The sequence below is a fragment of the Hoplias malabaricus genome, chromosome 6, assembly GCF_029633855.1.
Source record: "Hoplias malabaricus isolate fHopMal1 chromosome 6, fHopMal1.hap1, whole genome shotgun sequence".
In the NCBI taxonomy this organism is placed as follows: domain Eukaryota; kingdom Metazoa; phylum Chordata; class Actinopteri; order Characiformes; family Erythrinidae; genus Hoplias; species Hoplias malabaricus.
The window spans coordinates 37018412-37042932 of NC_089805.1; positions in this window are offsets into that span (position 1 = coordinate 37018412).

Below are 24521 nucleotides of genomic sequence, written 5' to 3' on the forward strand. Positions count from 1 at the left end.
TACACGTCAGGTTATGGTTAGTGTTTGGATTAGGTTTGGGTTTATGGTGAAAGTCAGGTTTGGGGTTAAGGAAAGTTTTAAGGCTGTTCTTTTTTTTCCTTTTCTCAGTAGCTGCAAGCATGTCTTTTAGTAAAATATGTATGCATTCACCTTGAGAGCAGCCATTCAGGGAATAATATCTAGAAAACAAATCTGTACACGTTCAGTACAGACACAAGCAGTGAATAAAAGAGACGTCTGCCAAATAATACTGAAAAATGAGTTCTGTAGACACCCAAGCTAAACCTGCCTACACATCCTACACACGCCTTTGGACCATCAAACCTTCCAGTTTTATGTTTTGGATGAATGTGGGACTATTTGATATGTGCCTATTACTTTCATTGCATCACTAAAGCAGCAAACTTTATAAATGTCCTGTTTGAGGAAGAGTGCCAATATTTTATGCATTATTTATAACGTTACACACTCACATGGTCATTACTACTACTTTTTGTCTTCTATTTTTAAAGTTGATTTAGGGTCCTGGGATTGTGGCTTTGAGCCCCACTTTGTGTGACTGTCTATGAGGAGTTTGGTTTGTTCTCACCATGTCTGTGTGGGTTTCCTCCCACAGTCCACACATAAACACTAGTAGGTGAATTCACCAAGCGAAAGTGTCCCTAGGTGTGAGTGAATGATGACCCCTCCAGGATGTGTTCCTGCCTTGAGCCCAGTGATTCCAGGTGGGCCCTGGACGCACCACAAAACCAGAACTACATAAATATTAGAATACAGGCCATTTGTAACAACACAAAGTGTGTATTGAAAGTGTGTATTGTTATGGCGCGTAATTTGTAATCATCTAAACATCATTATTACAGTTCTGAGGCCTATCCCTTCCCTACACTGTTATGTTAGTCCAGTTCTGACTGCAGTTGTGTTAGAGCTGTAGATGGTAGTGTTGTGTCGGGGGTGGAGTGTGGGTACGGGTGTCTCAGGGTTTGGGGGTGATTTGTCTCCAGTGCATTCCTGTCGGCACGCAGCGTTTGACAGATCTGAGGCCGGCGTGGCACGAAGGAGCGTAACACAGATGGCGTAATTAGAGAGAGCTGAGCCAGGGCGTGAAATTTATCTTTGATCAGCACCTTCTCGCCAGATTGTCATCTATGTTAATATGATGATAGCGAAGCAGAGATGCATAGAGGCGGCTGAGCCGCTTGAGGAAGGAGCGTGATCCTGCACCCCCACACACACACCCACCCCCCTCACGGCCCCATACACACACTTAATCCTTTGTTAACTGCGAAACACACTCTTGGTATGAAGACATGGAGCTGGAAGAGGTAGGTATAAGGATTAACACCAGACAGACCCCACGCTCCTCAGTGACAATGTGGAAAGGCTGACTGTTACTGCGTGGCTGTGTACTTTAGTCAGGCAAAGAAGAGGTATTAATAAACATGAGCGTTCTCTCTGAGGTTCAAATGTCCTCAACCCCCAGCAAATGCACTTACACTGTGGGAAACTAAACAGAATATTGAGATAGGGAAATGCCTGGCAGCCAGCTCTAAATAAAACAGCGTTCATGGAGCTCTGACTGTGGAGATGATGTGTCTGTTCTGCATAACACAACAGCCCTGGACAATACAAAAACATTACCGGGCTGTTCTTTTAACCATGTCAAATGAACTTACCTGCATTTATTTAATCACGTTGTACTTATTTATTGTTTATAACCTCACGATGTGTCTTTCTTTGCTGTTGCAAAGGTACTATTTGTGTAGAGGGTCTGGCCCTCCCTCTGTCTAATGTTTGCCAGGGCAGGCCTCTGCTAGCTAACAAAACAGAAATGAGTAGAGTGTTCTCCTCCAAGTGTGTTTACATCCAGACATGTCTTAAAATCTATTGAAGGACCTTGTAATAGCCCTCAACCTCCCTCCTTTCTTGGCAGCACTGTGGGATCGGAGGAGACTTAACTTGAGGATTCAATTTAGGGAGAACCAAGTAAAAAAAAAACACAGTATATATTTGTTTGGAGAAATCTTGTAAAGGTTTGTCTTTGTCGGTTAGCTCCTAGCCTGAGGAAGAGGATGAGGAATTGTAGAGAGTTGTGTGATCCAGTGAAGTCATGCTGACCCAGCAGGGACTTTGAGGGGGTGTAGTACACGAGGGCTGAGAGACACAGCTTGGGGCTCCTGTCACAGATGAAGTCCACATGCAGCTTTCATCGAATGAGCCATTAAGTATAATAGCATGTAGGTGTAATGGAATGTGCCTGGAACATCTGTGCAACTGAGAAACAATGGAGGGAGAGAGAGGGAGGGAGAGAGAGGGAGGGAGAGAGAGAGAATATGAAGGGATGGAAGACAGCGACACAGAGGGTGAACAGGATATATTCCTTATTTTGTGTGTGTGTGTGTGTGTGTGTTAGAGGGAGGTATGTTTATCTACTCTAGATGACCATTAATAACCCAGAATCCTCCCTGTGCTTGTATGTGTGTCTGTGAGTGGTTGGAGTGGTAGAGTGGTAGTTTTGTGGCTTTGTATGACATTTGGGTCTAACCTGATTTTGTAAAAGGATCCATCCATGTTTCATTTTTAAAAATGCAGATTATTATTTACTATTATATTTTCGTATTTACAACCATATCTAGATTCAGAGCTGACCTGGAATTATGCAGAAAGCAGAAACACACACTGGACAGTGTGCACGTCCATCACAGGGCATCAAGCACTCCCCGTCACTCACTTACACACACACACACACACACAAACACACACCTGTGAACAATTTCACACAGTCGGTTCACCTGCTAACATGTGCTGGATTAGAATTGTTGGAGAATACTGAACACCTGGAGGGTTTATATAAATATTAAGCAAACTTAAATTGACACATTGTCACAATCCAGTGAAAAATATGCGTCTCCAAAATGGTAAGTTTACTGGAGAAGGGGAAAAAAACATCCTTATCCTTCAATGCAAGTGAATGTAAAAACACAGTACCAGTCAAAAGTTTGGACACATCACATTAGTCACGGGGCACATTGCTACTTCTCTACAACCCAAGTTTTGGTCTCAAACACATTAAGGCGGGGAGCAGTTCTGCAAATTAACTCTTGACAAGGCCACAGCTGTTCACTGAAAACCATTCCAGGTGACGACCTCATGAAGCTGACAGAGAACAGAGAGAGTGTGCAAAGCTGTCATCAAAGCAGAAGGTGGCCATTTTGAAGAATCTAAATTATAAAACATATTTTTTGGTTTACTACATAATTCCACGTGTATCTTCATAGTTTTAATGGCCTCCATATTCATTTACCATATAGAAAATAATAAAAATAAAGAAAAATGTCCAAACTTTTGACTGGTTCTGTATTTAATTTGAAGTAAAATTAAAGTTTGATTTTTAAGGATGAAAAATAAATGTGCATCAAGTTTACAAAACAAACATTAACTTCACACCAATCCTCAAACTGTCAGATTTTGTACGAGAACGTGTTCTACATGTTGTTCTGAATTTTATGGACGTGTTAAAACCAGGCTGACCAATCAGAGCGTCGTCGTCATGGTAGCAGACCAAACAAAAGAGCAGGGGGCTATTCCACAAAGTAGGATTTCTCTTTAGGATGCTAACTTAAGCCCCTCCCATAGGAACACAGCTGAGGATGATACCTATTGGACAGTCCTGAACTTTGGGCTTAAGTTAGCTGGCTAAATGAGAAATTCTGCTTTTTGGAATATCCCCCTGGACTCGTTCGTAGCAGAGCACAAAAACTCTCATCAGCCAAAGACTCTCATCTCCTTAAGATGAGAGGAGCAACAATCAGAAGCGAAGCCTCACCCCCCCCTCCCCACCCCCAGTGACCTTGGGAAATACTGCTGACCTGTACCAGTGTGTGGGTCATTTAGTTGCAGTGCTTAAAGTTAAACGATAAATTCATCTACTCAATGAATCCGTTTCTTCTTCCTCTTCCTGCTTCTTCATATATAAATGAAAGTGTGGAGGCATGACCCCCTTCATCATTTGAATTTTGGTCCCAAGCCAGAAACACCGCCCCTGAGCCGGCTCGTAATACGTAATAATGTGATATTTGCTTTCATGCTTTAAACGGGTGGAATGTTTGGACCTCCCATTTAGACACAACAGGAGTTTGGCACTGATCGTGCACAGGTGCAGCGAAGCAGAGCAAGAGAGAGAGAGAGAGAGGCAGGGAAAAAAATCCCTGCTTCAACATCTGTGTCAGTGGCTGTTGCTATCACCCCAAAAGCAGAGAGAGAAGCTGCTTAAAATAGCTGCGTGTGGGTTGGTGCCTGGCCAAGCATGCACGCCCCAATCAGGGAGGTTTAACAGGAAAGAGCAGCATGCTTTTTTCTTTGCTCTTCTCTCATGCACTTTCTACTCTTGTTTTTTTTTCTTCTTCTCTTCTCACCCCCACCTCCCCCTCCCCTCACTCACTCTTCCCGAGTGACTGCTGCTGAAGGCCTGACCTGCTGCTGTTGCTGATCCACTCCCTTATCTGCTTGCGGATGTGTCCCTCTGCGAAGGTCCATATGCTGTGCAGCTGGTGCGTGTGTGTGTACGAGTGAGATAGGGAGAGAGCCGTAAGAGAGAGAGAGAGACAGAGAATGTGTGTATGTGTGAAGTGCGTGTGTCTAACAGCGAGGCTAGACAGAATGTTTTAGAGAGACGTGTCACCGAGTTGGGCTGGGATGAATAACACGCCGTTTCCATAGTGCTGAGGAGTTTTCTCAGTGCTCTGCAGCAGCACCAGCAGATGCTTCTCTTTCACCTCCACAGCTTCTGCTGCTGGTGAACATCTTTACAATGTAGAAAGTGTGGTTCTATAGCTGATAAGCCATGAGCGAGCCCCCCCCCCCAAACCTCAATCTGCAACGCTGTCAGATTTTGTATGAGAACGTGTTCTACATGTTGTTCTGAATTTTATGGATGTGTTAAAATCAGGCCGACCAATCAGAGCGTCGTCGTCATGGTCGCTGAAAAGCCATGAGCAAGCCCCTCCCTGCCCCCAGTCAAAATACCACAAGGATCAATCACAGTTCTTTTCTTGCCCAGGCTAAACAGCGCTGTTCAGAACGACTGTTGAGAACAAGCCTCTGTTTACTTTGAAGCACCCTACTGTAGGGAGGGGGTGCACTGTCAGGCTGCGCTGAGCCTTATATCTGTGAGCACAAAGTCGAGTATCTTTAGTTAAATACAGCCCAACAGTGCACACTGACACTGTATATGGTTTAATCATTATACTGCCCAGCCCTAATGCGTGAGGGGGTGGAACAACACCCAACACAAAATCAAATTACTTATTTTATGCCATGTTTTTAGACAGATCCTAAACCTGACTGGGCTGTTTGATTTCAAAGTTTGTGGGCTGGTAGGAGCTCCTGTTCCCCAAATTTATTGTTTTATTGGTCATATGTCCACTTTCATATTTAATGCCCCAAAAAGGCTAGTAGGTACCAACAATTGCATCACAGTTTGGCCCTTTTTGAATCAATCAGATACAAGCTCCCATTCGCTGCCCAGTACACCCCACCACTTCACAGGTTATTGTGATGAGATAATCAATGTTATTCACTTCACTGTTCAGTGGTTTTAATCATGTAGCTTTTAAATGAAGTTAAAGTATTCCTCCTCAGAAATGAATCTCCAGGATGCGTGGCTTTGTGAGATTTGTGGAGATACAGCGGTCATCGTGGGGTATTTAATTCAGCTGATATGTAGCAGAGGAGCATATAAACCTGAAAGAGTGGTACAAACAATTAGAGTGGATGTTGTAAATGTCATCTGATGTGTGCTCCATCAGAGTGCTTATTATTCTGCAGCTTTCTGGCTAAGTGGCTGTTACTCTCAAACGCTTTTTTATTCAGAACTTCGACTCTGCTCTGACCGTAATGCACAAGCGGCTTGAAGCATCTCAGTCAGCCCGCAATGGTAAAGCCCTTTTGGAAGGGCACAATTTTGAACGGAAAATTGTGGCCTGTCAGCTAAACGTGCTGCTAGACAGTTGAGTTGTTGCGTTTTCTATTCAAGGCTGTTGCATTTGAACCCTTGCAGTGTTACAGAGGCACAAAAATATGTGCACTCAATATCCATGCACTTCTGAACAGCGGTTTGATGCTTGCATCATAGAATATTATCAGTAAACTGCCTTTGAAAACACCTTTGCTATTTTGTGTAATTTTAATGCTACTGCTGCATCGTGTGGTATGGGGGGCTCCTTGGATCCAAGATATACGCTGACTTTGTGCACACAGTACAACAATCTAAGAAACACTGACTTGATTACTTAATTCTGAATTATGTACAATAATAATTCAAGTATTTTTCACAGCAGTAGTTCTGTTATAGACTAAAAATGATGGTGAACTCCATTTATTAATTTTACATCTACATTGTTTTCAAGTGTTGCTGCTTGAAACTGATTTATTGCAGTTAAAATATTCCCTTACAAAAATGGGACAACCCTTAAAAGACCCTTCAAATGTCATCAGAAAACAAAAAAGAGCTGCGCATCAGTTGGCTCTGCAGCGATATCTTTAGTAAAAATTTAGGGCATTATAAGCTTTCAAAAGCCTTCAACAATCATACATTATCTCCCACATCTTACTCTCTGTGATATGAAGCTGGATTCAGCTGCTTATTCTGCCACCTCCTAACTGAAACTTCCAGGTCCACCTTAAAATGATGCAGTACATGCAGGCACTTACATGTAATTGCTTTACCATTTAATGTGGAACTGGAATTTCAGAGACATTGGTAAATTACTAGCTTTGATTTATGCTTGTTATGAAGTAAAGGGACACAATTCATTGAAACTACAATAAACTTAAAATATACAATGGTTATGATATAAAAAAAATAAATAAAATAGGGACATATGTGGCTTTCTTTGGTCGCGGCCCTTTTGCTGGTGATTCCCAAGGCATTCATAGCCCTTTGTTTGACATGTATCCCTTAAAATTCTCCATGTCAATGGGTATATAGCCCTACCCCTCTTTCGCAACAAGATTTGAGACATGCCTTCTCCTAGGCAAAACAGTGCGTGTTCCCTGGTTGAAAACAGAGCCCAAGGATATTAATAACACCAACAATAATAATTATGATAATGTGCAATTATTTGTCATTGTACAAAGAATCAAACACATCCCTGGCGCCCAGAGAGCGTCTGGGGGTTCAGTGCCTTGCTCAAGGGGACTTCAGCCATGGATTTTTCTGTCGGTCCATTAGGCCAAGTCTGTTCCCTGGTTTTCTGTATGGAAGACAACTGTGTTGTTAATTTCCCCAAATTAGTGAATACCAGTTTTAACCCTAGCTTCAGATGCTACCAAACACGGAGTGTGTTTCCTCTGAAACACATGTAATCAGCCCATGCACGTTGCATTGTACCTACTACTGTTAGTGCAAAGGCACCGGAGAGCTCAACACACTTGGAGGAGAACAAAAAGAAACATGCATGCTTGCTATCGTTTTACTAAGTGATGGCCGATTGGAAGGGACATCCCACCCAACCAGAGACAGGAGCCAATTATACCTGGATTAGTCGATGACATAGAGGCTATTCCACTGTCGCTGCAACCGTGCCACTGCATCCTAATGTGCCTGATATTTTCATTCTAGAGTATTGTGTGTCATAGTGGTCAGGCTTGTTGTTTTTTTTTTTTTGTTGTTGTTTTTTTGTATTAATACTGGAGCTGCACAAATCATTCTGCTTGTTTCAGAGCGAACCGTCAACCTCACGTCCACCACCCCCGACAATGATTATTCTTTGTATTGGAGCTGCCTGTCTCTGACACTGCTTATTATTGGTTGTGTGAACAGCAGCAGCATGTGCTTTCCTGATGAGATCCTGTCATACTCTTCCGCAGCACTGCCTTGGTCTCTCCTAGCACAGCCCTCTGTGGCTTTTGTGGAATCAGAAGCCTATATGAATGCGATGCATGTTTAAGACTAACAGGAATGTATTGTCTGACAGCCGTAGGAACGCAGCCTGGTTAGAGGTGCGTGATCAAAGCAGAGAGCAGCGCTTCCGGGGGCACAGAATCACACACTAATCCTCATTATTCTCCTCTTTTTCTTTCCTTCTCTCTCTGCCTGTTTGGAACCTTTAACCCACCCCTCCCTCCTGCAGAGGAGACCACCGCTCTGATCTGTGTTCAGTTGGTAACTGTGAGTAATAGCATGCGACCCAGGCTGACCTGCAAATAAGCATGCAGGGGCCAAACCAGGCGCTTCAAAAGGCCTGTGTGTTTACGGCTGGTGTATGGTATAGTGCACTGCAGCACATCACTAAAGCACTCACACTGCTTCTGAGCATGCTCACTCAAACCCACATGCGATCACAACACATTATCATCCCATCAGCTCTGAGCAGTGATGCAGATATTAGGGCTTCACAATGATTTGTTTTCTTAATGATTACCTCAACAAATCACAGCAATCCGTAACATACTTACAGTACTACATTCTAAAATGACCAGGCAGATCACATCAATGACATCAGAGATCAGAGAAAGATGCTAAGATGAAGCACTGACATCTCTGACAGCAGTGCTGCAACCAGGATATTCTTCTATGAGGAGGTCCATTCTGGATCTCAATTCTATTTTGGCGTCTAAATCTGAGTATTTTCAGACCCCTGGTTGCCAGGTATGACACACAATAGCAGACATAAGCACAAAGGGCTGCAGCCATGGAAGCAAGCAAGCAGGTACCATTAGATTTTTACCAGACCTGAAAAACCTTGGCATCCTTCTAAAACGCTTCATGACCACAGATGGAGTAAGCGAGAGTAAAATCTGGCAATGTATTTGAAAGATGCCGAGCTGGCTGATTTTCTCCTGAAAAAGTAAGCAAGTAATTTCTGTAAATCTAAAAGGTAAAACACATATGTACTGATCAAAAGGGTTTAAACTCCATGGTTTGTGTGTGTTTTAAATAAATAAAAGAAAGTGAGTAACAACTGCATGTTTGAAAGGTGTATAAACTGAGCAAAGTGAGGAATAAGGCTTAAAGTGGAACAAACACAAAGAAAAAGCAAATATTTGCCTTCTAAAATGTCATTTTAGGTGGAAGTGGAAAAAAATCAATAAAAGAATGTAAACTGACATATTTACAGTGAAAATGGAATGTCAGATATAAGGCCGGTAAACACAGGAAAAAGAGTGTTGGCAGATTTACCTCTTGGCTTCTTTTAGCGTGCACAGATTTTTAGTGAAATGATGCACTCTTCCATGTAAATTCTTTTTAGCTGTGAAGGTCCAAAGTCCTTAATTCCTGCAGGCTCCATTTTGCTCAACCTGGCAACTCGCATAATCTTCACATGTGCAAACATCCCTCTCCAGTGTTTTGAATTTGGACAACAGTAGCCATTTTAAATGCACGTTGTCAGTATTAAAAGTTATTCCTATAACATATCATATTGTGTAAATCCCGAATTTGCCATTATCTCAACCAACTTTGTGAGAGAGAGTCACTCTTGGCCTTTTTAAAAGTAGCATACGTTACTGAGTATAAATGAAAGCTGCCAAGAAAGGCTCTTTACTGAAGGAGACACTTACTAGGTTTATATCAGGAATTATTGATGAGGATTTGATTGCATACCTCTTTGTGCAGCAAATCAGTGTACACTTCTGGTTACACTTCATACTAGATTTTGTTCCATTGCTGCGAAGGGATTTGATGGCATTCAGTCACAAGGGCAATAGAAATGTCAGGTACTGATGTAAGATGATTAGTTCTGGATCACAAGCTCCAGCCGACTTAATTAAACTGAAATAAAACTTACAGATTACTATTGACACTGCACTTCTGTTTAAAGCAATATCATTTTTGTATTTGTGCTAAAACATTCTCATGGTTGATGGTAAAATATGGTGCACAGTGTCTCAATTGAGTCACAGCTGGAGAAATGTGTGTCATCATTTTCCCATGAGCTTCCAGGTGCTGCAAATGACCTTTCATCTCATCTCCTTTCCACCATTCCTCCACTCCTTCCCTTTGCAGCACCATTAATTTGTCCATCCACACAGGAACCATTGCAATTTACTTTCTATTATGAAAATCTTTCGTCGTACAAAGCAGAAGGGAAAAGAGCCCCTTCTCCAGTAATCCAATAAGAAACCTTTCTGAATTTGTTTTTTTTTCCTCCATCTCCCGCTCTTTCTCTCTCTCCATCCTCAAGGCGAACATGTTTTGAGGAAAGGCTCTCTAATGGCAGCCAGCTTTGAGTGGGTAATTGTGAGCGTGGAGGAGGGATATGCGGCTGAGTTATAAAGTACAAAGATGAAGCTGCAGAGGGCAATCACTTAACATTACTGCCATATCGTATAAAAGAGGAACTAATAAAGTGCCTTCGAATTGAGTTAGTGGAAATCTATGAAGGCCAAATATTGAGGTGCACTTATAGTTTATTTGCAATTAAACACTTTCTCTGCTGAGAGGTGGGAAAAAAAACGTACTTTTCTTTTCTGTACCATGGCAATGATGAGTCAACTGCGCTTAGCTAAAAAAGCCAAAGAGGCCAACTACTACATTCTGTATTAAATATAGCCACGCTATAATAAACAGACATCATTTTTATACACTTGCAGTGTACGTTTAGGAATGTCTGAAGAGAATAGCTTCGTTCTTTTATGTTTATTCAGTGCAGAAATGTGAAAAAAATGTACAAATATGATTATCCCACGGGCCTAGTTTTTGACACAAAATCACAGAGTACTCCCCATCTGAAGATGCATGATATGTTGGTTGAGTTACAAGACTTTTTGAAAACTTCTCATGACAGCTGAAATTAAACCTCGTGTATATTTCTGCGTAGATCCACGTAAGGCTCTATGTGTCTTCGCAAGGTCCCAATAATACTTGATCCTAAAGATCATGAAAACGAATGAAGCAGTTTCTTTCTCATGCTCCAGATTATTCATTCATTCATTCACTTATCCAATTCAGGATGGCGGTGGGTTCAGAGCCTACCTGGAATCATTGGGCGCAAGGCAGGAATACACCCTGGAGGGGGCGCCAATCCTTCACAGGGCAACACACACACATTCACACCTACGGACACTTTTGAGTCGCCAATCCACCTACCAACGTGTGTTTTTTGGACTGTGGGAGGAAACCGGAGCACCCGGAGGAAACCCACGCAGACACAGAGAGAACACACCAACTCCTCACAGGCAGTCACCTGGAGCAGGAATTGAACCTGCGACTGCGACACTAGCTGCTGCGCCACCGTGCCGCCGCTCCAGATTATTCTGTACAACAGAAACATCACTGATTTATATTTTGGTTTGGATAGTGATAATGTACACATTCACAATATGTTAATGTATGTTGCCTGACGCCTATGTGATCGCCTGCCTATGATTCCTCTGTCATGGCACACAGGTTTATGTAGATATTAACAGAAAAATAAACCAGCTTTAAGCCTTAACAATTGTACTACCATACTAAGACCTAGACACAGTTGGCTTGTGTTCTTATTCAGATAAGTCATGTCTGGTTCTACTAATTAGGGCTTGGACCCCCAATAACTTTGTGTATTTTGCAGACAATGGAGTTTTTTCTTAAGCCCAGGAAAAAGACCATTACTGTAATCAATCCTACTTGTAACAAATGCATGGGCAAGTTTCTCTGCATCACTCTGGGACAAAACAGGTCTTACTTTCGGAATATCGAGGGATAAAACAAAGATCCAAAGATCTCAATAGGGAGCCATTTTGGCTGCAGCACTAGATATTTGAGATCTAACATATGACGCCAAAGAACCTAATTCCTCACTAATCAGTTTTCTCTGAAACTCAGTGCTTAGAACCAACATTTCAGTTCTGTCCTGTTTGCTAAACATTTTTTGACATCCCACTAAAAATGTTCAACATCCGCTATTTGTAGGTTAAAACATATATGTCCTTCTTATCTGTAATTTTAGACACACATTAAGTATGAACTCATGCATTTCTCATGTCATCTGCCAGCCTCAGTCCCAACAAAAGTCACGTCTTCTTTAAGGCTGCAAATGTACAGAGAAGGCACTGTGTGTTAATAAACAGTTATCTACGTTAGCCTCACTTACGCTTTAATGCCATTTCAGTTCTGAATAAGAGTTTGTCAGCTGCATATGGAAGAATGCAATCATCAGGTAGTTTCTAACGTCTGCTTGAATTTGCAGTTTCACTGACTTTAGCTTTCATTTTCAGGGTTGCCTTGATGCTTCATTAGCGAAATATCATGTCATATGTTATCTAATACTAGCGAACAGGTCTCAGTGTTAAGTAGATTATAGGATTTTTGAAGATATGTTTTGACATCAATACAGAGTTCATTATTACATTTTAACAGTCTGGTGTGGCTTTGTTTGTGTAATTTGTCTTTTTGTTATTAGCTTTTATTATAAGCACCCCTTTTGTTTTCACTCTGAGTAATTATATTAATACAAATGTGTGACTACTTTCTTGAATTCAGACCAAGTTTCATTCACAAAGTCAACAAGGATTGGATTATTAAATTCACTGAAGCACATGCCTGCACTGTACTGGTTTCCCTTTGGCCTACATCCTGGAGAAAATTTGCACTCTGTTTATTTTTTTTTTCTCAGGTAGCATCTAACATAGCAATAGGAATCTAGCTCAAGAACTCATTGTTATAATGCTGTGTTTCTGCTTATTGGTATTGAGCCTGTGTGCGCTATGTGAAATCCAGCACTGGCTACATTCAACTGCTGTCTATACGCAAAACTGTCATATGTAACAAAGCCTTCTGGATGTAGCATCCTCCACTCTCCTGGGCAAACACTGCCTGAAAGTGTTAACACAGGGCTCTGGGTTTAATACAACTTTATCAGAATCAGGAGCATGTATTACTTAAAGGAACAATCAGTAGGATATTTACTGTACTTAGTCATAAGATGCCCAGGGTGTATGATCATAGATTAGGGTAACAGTCAAAGCTAAAACACTGTTGCCTCTAAGAGCATTGCTAAAGCAGTATATTCTCTTTGAGAAGTGCCCAGTCCGGAGGGGAGCTCCTATGATCTCGCCCTCTGAGGTTCTGCCTGTGTCCCGTCCTCTGTCCAATAATTTTACAGTCCACCGTGTGGCCAGGTCCACAAAGTGTCTCACAGCCATGATATGACAAAGTGAACAGAGTTAATGTAATATTTTACTCGACCCAAAAAGCCCTTTTGACCTTCTAAATATCTCCATGACCAGAGACAGAGTAAAATGTGAGGAAACACTGGCCTTGTGTTTGAAAAGTGGAGGCAGTTTACAAACAACAACACAGAACAGAGTCAGAGCTGGCTAATTTCCTCCTGAACAGATAACAGCAAATCATTTCTGAAAAAATTATAGAAGTACAGACACCTATGAATAAATTAAAACAAGGTCATAGGTTGTATGTTTTATGTAAAGAAAGAGAAGCATAGTGACGTTTGAAAGGTGTTAGGACTGTTTTGAGTGTTGATAACAAGGTGAATAACAACATTATTGAAAGGTGTAAATACCATTGTTTGTTTGTTTTAAAGAAACTGGGGCAGATTCATGTGTGTTTCTCCGTGGTGTGTGTGTGCGTTTAAACAAATTAAGGAGTAAAAACTGAAAAGCCTCGCATATTCACTTATTTAAGGTGGAATGGAGAAATCAAGCTTGGTAGTAGACACCAAATAAAAGCATTTGTCTAGTAGGTAGATTCTTTAATGACATGATGTGCACTTGGTTGTGTGTTTGAAACGGAAAAAATGGGAAACTGATAGAATGGGAAAAGTGTTTCAAAACACATTTTGTTTATAAACCTAGCTCTAGCTTTAGCTTCGCATAGCTGTTTAAGATGGAATTCAATAAGTAGCGGGAGATCCTTAAACAGACCCATTTAAGGTGGAACTAAATGCTTGAATACGAAAATTGTGAAAAGGAAGCACAGATCTGCTCTAAAATGACATTTATGGCTGAAGGGAAAATAACACCAGCCTTGTCGAGTCTACATTTTAATGTGGTTTAGACATTACATTCTTGTAAATTCAGGGAAAACTATGGTGGCTGTTTATATTGCTGCCCTCGACTTAAGTAAATAAAAAATAAGACAGCTCTGTCTCCACTGTTCTGAAACTGTAGTATACAGTAGTATACAGTTTACAGTATAACTGTAGTAAGTTCTGATGTCAGTATTAAATATTGCTCGTTTAACAACAGCTTATTAACATTATTAAACCACTTCTGACAATATTATTTAGTTTAGTATTTTCTAGTTAAATTAATTCAATTTAAATGTACACATTAGAATTGTAATCACTACTGGCCACTGTGCTTGCACACTGTGTGAAATGTTCTCTGCATTTAACTCCAATCCGTGCAGTGAAACACACATTTACAAACACAACAGTGAACATAAGGGGCAGTGAGCACATGTCCGGAGTGGTGGGCCGCCCAGGGGGGTTAGGTGCCTTGCTTAAGGGCATTTCAGTCATAGTGATCCATGATTATATCGGAATTATATCTTTTAAGAAATAAATGAATTTAAAAAGACAACAACAACATGCATGTGTAAATAAACAAATAAATAATTATTGGGCTCAGATATTTCCACCACTGACCGTGTTTTGTTGTTAAATAAACAATAAAGTTAATGTTATTGGTTTGAGGAGATCTATTATTATATTTAAATTATTAAATTGTCAGCTTACTGCGAATATAGTTTCAATAGTTTTCCAGATACCACTCAACAGCTCAAATCAACTGTGAAAATAAACAAATGCAAATTGCTCATATTTTGTTTTTAAAAATATAAATGCTTCAGATTTACCGTTACAGCTTTGAAACTGAGAAACTGAAGAAACAACTTCACTAAGTCAAATATAATATCTAATATTCACAGCGGTCAAGAGAAAACTCAAATAGGGAAACAACAACAGCTCGTAGTAAACAGTTAACCATAATATGGGCTCATACTGATGCGCGTGCACCCACCCACACACACACACACACACTCTCTCTCTCTCTCTCTCTCTCTCCACCGGGGCGGTATACATCTCGCTTGAGTGTGGTGTGGCCACGAAGCAGTACCTGCCCCCTTCACTAGAGCTCATTAAAATGAACGTTACCGCTAACAACGGCCTGGTACAGTGCACTGAGTCCACACAGTTCCGTCCCTGTGTCAGGAACTGCAGACAGACCGGAGAGAGCGGCCACCGGAAACCGTAGTCTGAACAACGCAGAAACGCTATCTGCCGTCGCCCTGGAGCTACGAGTGAATAGACCTCTTCCGCTATGTAGTGCCACAGTCTACTGTCCCAGCGCTCACACAAAGGAAATAACCACCACAGGGGTGTATATTAGGCCTGGACCTAACCAAATTGGACCAAGGCCCACACTCTCCTTTCTGACTCTTTCGCACAAACGCGCATTCAGAGCTGGAGCGTGAGGAGACATTTTACGGGTTGATTGCCGTCCCGTATTTGGACACTTAATCATTACCGCAGGCGTTTTTTTTTTCTTTATTTTAAGGATAATTACTTTGAGGCCGCTGCTCTCTCTGTCTCAGAAAGAGGGAAGGGCGGATACACCACGGCTCCTAAACAGAGAACGCACTTCTCATTTGTCGTCCATTTTAATAAGCCAATCATCAGCCAGAGTTAGCTCTTTATCGTTTAGTGCTGCAGCCAATGGGGTCACAGTCCCTCCTACAGGTGATTGTTTTGCGGGGGCGCTGCTCAAAAGTCAGTACTGAACTGCTGGGAACTTACAGCTCTGCTTATAGATATAACTTATGTTAGCACTGTGTCTTGAAGGGACTACATTTCATTCTCCCTCAACACATCTGTGATAACAATAAAGCTCACTTTATTAGAATCAAAGCATTTCTTTATCCAGAAAAATCACATTAGATAAATTCATATATGATTGTAAAGTGTGTTTGGGTTTGTGAAAGGTGCTGTATAAATTGAATTAATTATTAGGGTTCAAGCAGTTTTTAGGACTTTTTTTCTGTAAAAGGTGTTGTGTGGAAGAGTCCGTAGATCGTACAGGCACCCTTTTTTAAATATTATTATTACTGTTGTTGTTGTTGTTGTTGATTAACAATTCTCACATTCTTTTATTTGAATTCAGAAAGTTGGCACCCATAGATGTGATCGGAGCACAAGGCATACGAGCAAGAGACACTGCATAAAGTGTACCCTCCCCAATAGTGCCCACATGCTTTTGCCCAGGCCCACCCAAATGTCAAGTTCTGGGTACACTGCTTCCGGCTGTACAAAAAACTGTCGTATTCTTCCTCAGACATACCACCTCAAAGACTCTGCTTCTGAACCAGAAACCAGTCTTTCCCCACAATCGTAAATGTTCACTTTAATGGCAGCGTTTACAATTCTAGGGAACTGCTGTTATGTCTTTGTTTGCATTCAGAATCTCAGCCTCTTTTAAAGTGGAATAGTGTGTTTGAGGAGAAAAACAACTGTTGCTTGTACTTGGCAGAAGTTTAACTTGTCTTTAACATTGCATTCTGGCTGCATGGTGGTGCAGTAGGTAGTGTTGCAGTCACACAGCTCCAGGGACCTGGAGGTTGTGGGTTCAAGTCCCGCTCCGGAGTTTGGTGTGTTCTCCCAGTGTCCGCGTGGGTTTCCTCCCATGGTCCAAAAATCACACACTGGTTGGTGGATTGGTGACTCAGAAGTATTCCTAGGTGTGAGTGTATGTGTCGCCCCGTGAAGGACTGATGCCCCTCCAGGGTGTGTTCCTGCCTTGCACCCCTATGATTCCAGGTTGGGCTCCAGACCCACCGTGACCCTGACCTGGATAAGTGGTTACAGACAAGGAATAAATCAAGAACATTGTATTCACTGTTCATGCAGTTAGCAGCCTCCATGATTTGGAGTCTAATCCATGTTATGTAATAACTACCTATGGAACAGAAATAGAGCAACTTTTAATAATTTTACACGCTTTTCAAAGTTCAGAGTTCTCTCTGCAGTCCAAAGGCCTCCAGGTACTGTTTCTTGAGGCTCAACCAGTGGGCAGAGAGCTAGCAAATGTTTAGAAAATATCCTCAGATTAAAATCATGAACATGAACCTTTAAGTGGACGTCATGTCCGTTGTGTAAGTCACACTGGATAGGGAGAAGTATGTCTGCTACATGCTACAAATTAAAAAGTCTATTATGGATTAATAATGAAAACAAGCCTCCCATGAATCACCCTCCCATATTTATTTCCCAGAGAGTGGATACTTGTCAGCAGAAGCTTTGATTAGCCATCATTAAGGCTGTGAGTCCAAACAAATCTGACTGACATTTTCATCCAAGACTGTAGGCATATCATTCCAGTGATAGCTGCTTCCAGCACTGTCTGCATGTTTAAAACACAAAGCTACAAATTTGAAGCTCAAATTGGAGTTTCAAAGTCTGAAGTGAATTCTAGTAGTTGGTACATTTCTGCTCTAACTGGAATAATGTACAGCTTCACAGGCCTGTGAGTAAAAACACAAATAGGGCAGGAGAGAGAAACATAGTTCTTCTCTGTTCATTATTCATAGTTTTTAAATAAAACCTGCATTTGGTGAAGTGTATAAGTGTGAAAGAAAACATTCCTGACATTTGAACCCATCTTGCAGCTCATCTCTGAGAGTTTTTAATGAAGCTAAATCAGCCGTATTCCATCTCCCGACTCTATATGAGGAAAGAGCTATCACTGCATTCTGAACCCCCCTCCACCCAAATGGTGTGTTTCAGTAAGACGTTCGCTGTAGCTTGTTCATGGCTGGAGTTTTACTTTTCTGTAAGTTTTTATTCACTGTTTGAATTACCACAGAAACCCTTTTGAAACTTGTGCTGTTAAGTTTTGTAGAACTTACGATCTGTGTTTACTTTCATGCAGTTATAGTTGTCCTGAATTTGGAGTCAGCCCCTCATTAAGCAATGTAACTATAACAGCAAAAATATGTTTTGGAGCAAATACAGAGCAGCATTCTCATCTTTTTTTCATGTTTTTCAATGCTGAGGTCTCTCCACCATCCAATCGCCTCCAGATGCTCTTTCTTGGCCTTGGCTGAGCCAGCGGCGCAGTGAGAGAGCTCCTGAGCCAGTGCAGACAGAGACATTTAGTTTGTTTCCTATTTACAGAGCCAGGGCTGCATAAAAACACTGGACATTTATCCAGAACGCAACCAGACCAGAGAGCTAGCGAAAGGTAAGAAAACATTCTCTGAACCTTTTAAAATATGTACTGGATTTAATCCCTGAACATCGCCATTAAACCACTAGATCTGAACTAGACCTTTCCAGTGTCACATGAATATTCAAATTCCACTTGAATATCAGCTTGTCATTTCTTGTGCAGACACATTTAAACCACTTCACAAATGTATGTTAATGAATTATGAGTTAGCAACTGAAATGAAGTAGAATAAGTAGAATCAGATTCGTTGTAATTACGGCTCTTTTGTCATGTATAGCTCTAAGCTCTAAACTCATCTGTGTGCAATCTAACATTTCTTTGCCATGCACATCTGGCTGAGTGAGAGGGAGACCAAATGTTGGAAAGAGAAACATTTTATGTTGTTCCTTCAGCAATGCTAATAAAAACCACACGCTACTACGCACCAGCCGGCCAAGAATGGAGGGAACTCTTCACATTATTTATTTGTTTTCCAAAGGAAACCAGCACTCACCACTATTAAGAATGAGTCAGAAGGTCTGTTTATTTGTAATGGGATACTTGCTCTACACTGTTTTACATATGGCCACAATTATATCGCTCTTTTCTCCGATCCCTCACAACTCAGCTGGGATCTTGCATCACGGGAGTGTATTGCTTTCTCAGCGTGCAATTTGGACACACACCCCTCCCTCGATGGACTCGATCAAAACTCGAGCGCTAATCACGTGCCAATTAAAGTGCAAGTGGGGCCAAAGCTGGGCTTCTTTGTTTGTTTGAGCTTAGTCTGTGGTGCCTTTTCCTCAGGGTAATAGAGGGTGAAAATGATTGTGGAGGCAAAGGAGGTTCAGATCTGGTCTAAAGATGGTCATTTCTGCTTTTCCATCCACAGCTGCTTTCCCTCTAACTCCAACTGCTCTTGGACATTGTCTGAGGGAAAACATCTTGATCCGTTTTATCTTTCTGTTATTCATGGACCCTACTAACCCTTCTCCTCCTCTCGCTCCCTCACACCGGGGAGGAACACAAATAAGGGCTTTCTGGCACCCAGCCTTAGCATGTGGTAAGGGCTTCATGTTAAAACACACTGTCATAGACCTCTCGGCAGTACACAACTCCTTTAGGGTAATTGCTCTCCTATTAGTTTCTGCCCATTGCATCTGACAGATATGAATTGGATCTTGCCATGCGGCCTGCTGATTAATGACATCCGAAATGGGGGTTTAATTGTTGGGGACGAGAGCGCAGAACGGGCGAGGAGTGATGTGCCCATCTGCACACCTGTGATTACAGAGCGTCAGGAGCTCCCGTCTCTAAGCCCTCCTCCCAGGAACAGGCGTCTGACCACAGGAGTGATGCAGTGGCTCTGTCCAGAAATAGGGACGTCTGGCTGCTCAAGGCTGAGATGATGGGAGAGCGGAATTAAAAATATGGTTTCAACAAAATGGAGTCTACGCAAATTGTACTACACTTACCGTGAATGTAGTAGATCAGCTAAGATGTGTGTGGAGTATGTAGTTTGGTTTTGTTTAGTTCTGCACTGGATGAGGTTAATGAAGCCAACAAAGTGGAAGATTATAGCCATTAGTTGATCGTAGTCTGAAGTAGCTAAGTAATTACAGATACTGTATCAGGGGTTGGTTTATGGGTGGAATGGGCTGGGAATTGCCCACCCAGAGAAAACCTCTGTCCAACAACACTCTTCTTTTGACAGACTCCTTCTAAAAATTTAATTCCCTGCCCAGTAACACTTCTGTACTTGTGTCTGCCCCTGAAATACCCTGGCTCAAAAAGCCTTGAATACACATCAATGCAATGTTATGTTTATCATATACACAGTGTATACCCCGACAAGCACACAGAAATAAGTATGGGTGCAATGAGTGTAGTATTTTATTCCATAAACAATGTTTACAAGATTTAGCCTTTTATTGTTGCCTCTTCTTGGAAGGAACATGCTATTAGACATTTACACAAAACATATCTAGAATATTTTCACACTAATCAAGTACCAGCTTCTGTGGGAGGATACTTTAGTGGCCAATTACATCTTGGTGGGGGCTGATGCCTGCTAAAGCCCAAATGGAGTGGTGTTGTAGAGCTTAAAACTGTAGTACCATCCCTCATGTTGATTTAGTGTTTTTGTATTGAGGGCTGACCTTTGGGTGGTCAGTACACTGTTCTCAGACCATCAGCAGATTATTAGTTTTATTTCCAAGTGTTATGCCCTTTTGTTCATTTCCTTTTCTAAGGAAAGGCTTCTACTTGACAGGTGTTCATCTTTTTAGTCCCAGAGTGTCGAGTTGTCATCTCACGTTGAAGGCAGCACAGCACCACCTGTGAAGCTTTTTTCAAACGTTAAGAAAGAATGGAGCTTGATGTTTCACCTGTCTCTTAAAGATGGAAGCTTTAAGTACTGCTTTGCTGATCTACAAGGTCTTTCACTTTTGTTTTGAGTATCATTTCCTCTGAAACTGAAGCATTTACTGAATTCCAGGGATCTGGCAAAATGTCTGGAGTGCTCAGGAGATCAGAGAAGAAAAGATGAAGGTGCTCTTTGACTGGGAGTACACAACTAGAAAAGGGGAAACAAACAAGGCACTCTTCTGTCCGAGAATTTGAAACTTTACCTACAAGAAGATTTACACAGTCATTATAAAAAGAAAAAAAAAACAAGGCAATGTTTGGCAACAGAAAAGCTACACAAGAAACCAAGGCTCAGAACTCAGTTTAAACACTGAGACTTCACAGTGCTTAGCAGAGACAGAGGAGTAAATATGTGGTTAATGAGTTTAATAATTGCTGCAGGTGTGGTAGTGTGTGTGGTACTGAGTGGGTGGAGCCAGGGAAAAGGTGGGGACAGGACAGAACAAAGTGCACTGGCTCGGTAAATGGAAAACAAGCTAAGTGTCAGAACTGGCTCAGAATCTCTCGTCTTCCACATGCCAGGAAATAGCATCTATAGAGATGTAGACAGCAAAGAGAACTCTGGATGTTAAAAAGCATGAAAAGTGATGAGAATGTTGTTCTAGTCCTGCTCTATAGGTGGGTAATATTGGCAAAAATCTGCTGTTATAGTTACATTACTTAAAGAGACACTGATTCAAATTTCAGGAGATCACTGGCATCATTAAAGTAAACACAGACCAAAAATGCAACAAAACTAAGCAACACAAGTTGTAAATTAGTGTTTTGGGCTCATTCAAACAGTAAATAAAACCTTACAAAAAGTTAATCTGCACTATGTAGCTTTTGGACGAGGGCTGGAAAATAACCCCTTTTACCCCTTAATTTAAGGACAGTGCTGTTAAATTGAATCAGTTGTTAAATTGAATCCATTTGTTAGCATTTTTTTAAAGGAACACTATGTTGGTGTTTTTTCACCTGGGCTCCCCCTACAGCTGCATAGACACAACAGCTTCAGACACAAACCTTGACTACATCTGGAGTAAGGGCTCAATTGTGTATATTTTAAGATTGTACAAATCCTTGAGTTAATGTTAGGTCTGATACAGCACACGTATCTGCCATATGTGAAGAGAGAGGGATTCTATTAGCTCTCACACTAACATACACCCATAATTAACCTGGTGCTTGGCACAGCTGGCAGCCTGGACTATGCTGCCATGGTTAGTGTAGGTGGCGTGGCAGCGGCACTAAATCAGTGGCGGCTAATTGCCATGCCCTTCTGTGTTCTCCTCCACAGAGACACCATCACAGCTCCACCAGTGTCCTCTGTCAACACGCTGGATTTCACCTCCTCACTGCCCTTATCAACAACACCAGGAAACTACACGAGAACCTGGGGATGACTGACTTCTGGCAGCATGGAAGTACTCAAATCAAAAATGGCAAAAGCACATGCACCATTATATTGCTTTTCATGCTTTTTTTATAACCCACTCCCCCATAAATTCACAAGTAATCCAAGTACTATACAGGTGTTAGCAAAAGTGGCGCAAAGGGCAGCCGAGCCTATTGTCCCTGCGGCTCTGTCTCACTTTCTTGGCAGGTTGCATTGCTCTGTCACTTATCCCAGAGATCAATTGTACTCCCTCAATCAGCAATGCACTCAGAGCCAAGAATGGTTTTGCCATCAATAACAGTGAAGCCAGAAACCTGCTGCGAACCCCCCACTCTGAGAGCACACTTACATTTCAATGAAGAAATGCTATCTAGCAACACCATAAAAGGCATGCGAGCCGACCGACTAAAGCAATGACTGTAAGTCATTTCTCCAAATCCATAGCCAATGATTTCTGTAGCTTTGGCATCTGCTTCTCCGCTGTGTTTTTGGATTCATATTCAGCTGCTCTGAAAATCACAAAGGCCCTATTGATCAAACGCCGCTGTGCAGGTGCATATGGTGCAGTGTAACATGACATTTCCAAACAAGTTTAATGGCATGTATTGTGTATTGAACATGATTCTCTGCTCGTGTTGTCTAATTCTGTGGAAAGTTGCATTTGAGATAAAAGGTCAGGTGACTGTATCGTCATAAATAGAAGTAAACCTTGCATTTTCAGAATAATAACAGGAAACTAAATGTGTTCCTAAATTGTACATATGTAAAAAATAGCATTTAAACAATGAGAATGATTCATCTGAATTAATAAGGTTTGTTCTGATTATTTATATTTGTCTTCTTTGCAATTATTTTTCAAAACAGTATATTTTTTAATATTAAAATACATCAGCTTCATCAGACTGTATTCATAGTGTAAAGTAGTATAACTGCAGTTTTATCATGTGAGTGCAATGGAATATTACTCACAACTCTGGTATGGTCAGAATTATCAGGTTTTCTTGTAGATAATGTTTCGTGTGAGTGAGTGAGTGAGTGAGTGAGTGAGTGAGTGAATAAATGGACAAGTAAGTTTTTGATTGTGTGAGTGGGTGTATGATTATGTATGTGAGTGTGAATGAGTGAATGGATGGGTATGTGATTAAGTGATAATGTTAGTTTGTGGGTGAATGAGTGAATGGATGGGTTTCATGTTTTTTCCCGTTTTTCCATCAAAAAAAAACCCTTCTTACAAAATATAGGTGTGACCAACACAACATGCAACAAAAGTCTTCAAAATGATTATAACCCCTTATTTAATTAATGTAAAGTGAATATTCATGTTTAGGTTTTACACAGAGCACGCACATAGCCTTATGAAGTGAATGACGTGACGCTTTCCTCTCAGCTGCCCCATCAATCTCTCCTCCACCGGCTTTGACCTTCCTCTGAGACTGGAAACGTGTGCGTTTTAGCATTATTACCCAGAGTCCCTCGTTAACCATTAGGCCAGGTGGGAGGGGAGAGGGTGAAGGAGAGTGGAAGGGAAGGGAAGGGAAGCTAGAGAGAGAGAGAGAGATGAAGACATTTGGAAGAGGCTGACCCAGCCTGTTCTTAGTGTGTGTGATGGAGGTGGGCTCTCAACAGCTGGAGGAAACTCTCTAGGGAGCTCTGAGTGAGACGCCACAAGCCTCACGCACATATTTCACCTGGCCTGCCAGCAATAATACACACTACTGCTCTTTAATATTTGATGGACTGGCTGCTGAGGCTGTCTAACAGTGAGAAGAAGAAAAGGGTAATCAAGGAAAAATGGTAACAACAGAGGAGAGAGCATCCACTTTTCATTTTGCTGCTGGAAAGTGGAAATTATATACACATTCTTATTTTTTCACTTTTCTATTTACATACATTTAGACAAATTACAAGTTGAGAAACATGATAAACTGAAGCACATTTTTTTTATTTGGTTGTTTGCACAATATAGAATTCTTTTATTTTTATTTTATTTATTTATTCCTCTCTAGCACCCAATGATTCTAGGGGACGTTCTGGACCCATGAATGGATAAAGTAGATGAATGATCATTGTGTAAATATGAAGTCTAGGTGTGATTTCACAACTGTAGTTGTTAAGAAATTCCTAAAGTTGGAGCATTTTCCCGTTGATTTGGTTAGTGTTTAGACAGGGAAAAAAATCCAAGCGCACCTAAATGTATCACAGAAACAATGTGAGAATCTTCTCACCGCTGATTGGTCAGACCTGACTGAGGTGGGAGCAAGAAAGTAAACAGGTCCTGTGCTCTGAACTAGTGCGTGTTTCTGTTGTTTTTCTGTTTAGCAGCTACACATTACCCAGTTCTCTGTTTACCTGCTCTGCTGCGTCCAATACCCAGAGCACCCCTGGCTATGGGAGCTGTTTAGCTCAGACCTGCTGTGTACACCTGATAGTTGGATAGAGCTCGGATCATGTTCTCTCCAGAAATGAACCGCACCAGAGTTTGTGTGGTACCAGACCAAGGCCAACTTCTCTCAAGGGTCTCGGTAAGATTGTTTTGTTCTGCATCCGAATCTAATTACTTCTTTCACACCTG